Consider the following 3,870-nt stretch of genomic DNA (forward strand, 5'->3'; position numbering starts at 1 on the left):
GTACATATGTTCGCCTCTCGCACTCGGGTCCTTACACCCGCTTCAGACTGTGCGGCGTCAGCTGATCCCTTATCGCATGCCACGGCCATGAAGCCGCACAGTCTGAAGAAGGCGGAAGGAGATGAGTGACAACAGGCGAAGATATGCACTGCTCATGCCCATCAATCACACCCTCGCAGTCCAAATAAATAAGACACCGAGGGGCGTTGTGTGGGTCAGGGCGGCCGCAGAGGCGCAGGCAGCCAAACAATGATGCCAGAAGACGGGCAGCGCTACCAAGGGGGTTGCAGCGTGTCATTACAAAGGAAAGTCACACCTCCGGGACGGTTAAATGGTCACACAGAGAACACATTTTAGATGTGTTTTCAGTTCCACATGTGCGAGGAGAATACATTTATGAGCCACCTTGCACACATGCAGCATTACTGCTGTACAAGGTGGCTGTACAACATAGAAACACCTGGGGGAGGGGGGACAGGTTCCCTTCAATTTCAGTTCTTGTGTCTGCGTGGCTGTCGCAGGACACGTTGCCGGCTACACAGCAGGGGAACAGCTGGCGGTGCTGGACCCCACTGACACATTGGCTGGTGTTTTTCTCTGTGCAGCTAGCAGTACCGGGCCCAAACTGGCAGTGTTAGAGCCCAGGGTCAGCAGGAGGAGAGGGAGCAGAGTGTAGGCCGAAGCCTGCACTGGCGGCAGCTTTGGGTCTGTTGTGCCTGCGTGGCTGTTGCAGGACACGATGCCGGCTAAACAGCAGGGGAACAGCTGGCGGTGCTGAACCCCACTGACACTTTGGCTGGTGTTTTCCTCTGTGCAGCTAGCAGTACCGGGCACCAACTGGCGGTGTTAGAGCCCAGGGTCAGCAGGAGGAGGAGCAGGAGGAGGAGCAGGGGGAGGGGAGTGTAGGCCGAAGCCTGCGCTGGCAGCAGCTTTGGGTCTGTTGTGCCTGCGTGGCGGTCGCAGGACACGTTGCCGGCTACACAGCAGGGGAACAGCTGGCGGTGCTGAACCCCACTGACACTTTGGCTGGTGTTTTTCTCTGTGCAGCTAGCAGTACCGGGCCCCAACTGGCGGTGTTGGAGCCTGGGCTCTGCAGGGGGAGCAGAGTGTAGGCCGAAGCCTAATTGAACCAATTTCAAAGGTAACCTTTAACCCCCCCTCAGGTGTTACAAAGTAGAAGAGCCACAGCTTATGCAGCAGTAATGCTGCACAAGTCAAAGGTTGCTCTTTTAATTTTGCTCCTTGCACACGCTGAAAGGAACACGTATAACATTTAGGCCCTTACACAGTCAAACTGATTTTGAGGCGTGAGTTCCCTTCGTAAAGAGACGCAGTACAGCTGGCAAAAATGCCACCTTGATGCTTGGCGCGGCCTCCTGAGCATCGTTATTTGTTGCACAGGAGTCTGCGCTGTCGTGTTATCCCTTGGCCTTGCGCTGTTAGCGCTGCCCATCCTCTGACATCATGTAATGTCGGCCGTTGCGGTTTGCGATGACCATGAATCCCAGCCCCGCAGTGTCTTAACATTGTTAAAACACTGCGGGGCTGGGATTCATGGCCTGGTGCAGTACATATGTTCGCCTCTCGCTTGGGTTCTTACACCCGCTTCAGACTATGCGGCGTCAGCTGATCCCTTATCGCATGCCACGGCCATGAAGACGCACAGTCCAAAGAAGGCGGAAGGAGATGAGGGACAGGCGAAGAAATGCACCGTTCATGCCCATCAATCACACCCTCGCAGTCCAAATAAATAAGACACCGAGGGGCGTTGTGTGGGGCAAGGCGGCCGCAGAGGCGCAGGCAGCCAAACAATGATGCCAGAAGACGGGCAGCGCTACCAAGGAGCTTGTTGCGTGTCAATACAAAGGAAAATCACACCTGAGGGATGTTTTAATGGTCGCAGAGGACTCATTTTAGATGTGTTCAGTTCAACATGGGCAAGGAGAATAAGTTTCTGAGCCACCTTGCACACATGCAGCATTACTGTCGTACAAGGTGGCTGTAAAACGTAGAAACACCTGGGGAGGGGGGACAGGTTTCCTTCAATTCCAGTTCTTGTGTCTGCGTGGCTGTTGCAGGACACGTTGCTGGCTGCACAGCAGGGGAACAGCTGGCGGTGCTGAACCCCACTGACACATTGGCTGGTGTTTTTCTCTGTGCAGCTAGCACATCTGGGCCCCAACTGGCGGTGTTAGAGCCCAGGGTCAGCAGGAGGAGGAGAGGGAGCAGAGTGTAGGCCGAAGCCTGCACTGGCGGCAGCTTTGGGTCTGTTGTGCCTGCATGGCTGTTGCAGGACACGTTGCCGGCTGCACAGCAGGGGAACAGCTGGCGTTGCTGAACCCCACTGACACATTGGCTGGTGTTTTTCTCTGTGCAGCTAGCACATCTGGGCCCCAACTGGTGGTGTTAGAGCCCAGGGTCAGCAGGAGGAGGAGAGGGAGCAGAGTGTAGGCCGAAGACTTCTGGACGGCAACTAGCGGTGTTGGAGCCCAGGGACAGGTGGAGGAGGAGGAGGTGGAGGAGGTAGGAGGAGGTAGGAGGGATTGCCACACACACAGCAGGGGAACAGCTGACGTTACTGAACCCCAATAACAGAGGAGGGACTGTTGACTGTGCGTACAGCACTACCGGACGGCAACTAGCGGTGTTGGAGCCCAGGGACAGGAGGGGGAAGTGGAGGTGGAGGAGATAGGAGGGATTGCCACACACACAGCAGGGGAACAGCTGACGTTACTGAACCCCAATAACAGAGGAGGGACTGTTGGGACTGTGCGGACAGCACTTCTGGACGGCAACTAGCAGTGTTGGAGCCCAGGGACAGGTGGAGGAGGAGGAGGTGGAGGAGGTAGGAGGAGGTAGGAGGGATTGCCACACACACAGCAGGGGAACAGCTGACGTTACTGAACCCCAATAACAGAGGAGGGACTGTTGGGACTGTGCGGACAGCACTTCTGGACGGCAACTAGCGGTGTTGGAGCCCAGGGACAGGTGGAGGAGGAGGAGGTGGAGGAGGTAGGAGGAGGTAGGAGGGATTGCCACACACACAGCAGGGGAACAGCTGACGTTACTGAACCCCAATAACAGAGGAGGGACTGTTGGGACTGTGCGGACAGCACTTCTGGACGGCAACTAGCGGTGTTGGAGCCCAGGGACAGGTGGAGGAGGAGGAGGTGGAGGAGGTAGGAGGAGGTAGGAGGGATTGCCACACACACAGCAGGGGAACAGCTGACGTTACTGAACCCCAATAACAGAGGAGGGACTGTTGGGACTGTGCGGACAGCACTTCTGGACGGCAACTAGCGGTGTTGGAGCCCAGGGACAGGTGGAGGAGGAGGAGGTGGAGGAGGTAGGAGGAGGTAGGAGGGATTGCCACACACACAGCAGGGGAACAGCTGACGTTACTACCCCAATAACAGAGGAGGGACTGTTGGGACTGTGCGGACAGCACTTCTGGACGGCAACTAGCGGTGTTGGAGCCCAGGGACAGGTGGAGGAGAAGGAGGTGGAGGAGGTAGGAGGAGGTAGGAGGGATTGCCACACACACAGCAGGGGAACAGCTGACGTTACTGAACCCCAATAACAGAGGAGGGACTGTTGGGACTGTGCGGACAGCACTTCTGGACGGCAACTAGCGGTGTTGGAGCCCAGGGACAGGTGGAGGAGGAGGAGGTGGAGGAGGTAGGAGGAGGTAGGAGGGATTGCCACACACACAGCAGGGGAACAGCTGACGTTACTGAACCCCAATAACAGAGGAGGGACTGTTGACTGTGCGTACAGCACTACCGGATGGCAACTAGCGGTGTTGGAGCCCAGGGACAGGAGGGGGAGGTGGAGGTGGAGGAGATAGGAGGGATTGCCACACACACAGCA

This window comes from Ranitomeya variabilis, chromosome 5 (assembly GCF_051348905.1).
Source record: "Ranitomeya variabilis isolate aRanVar5 chromosome 5, aRanVar5.hap1, whole genome shotgun sequence".
Lineage (NCBI taxonomy): Eukaryota > Metazoa > Chordata > Amphibia > Anura > Dendrobatidae > Ranitomeya > Ranitomeya variabilis.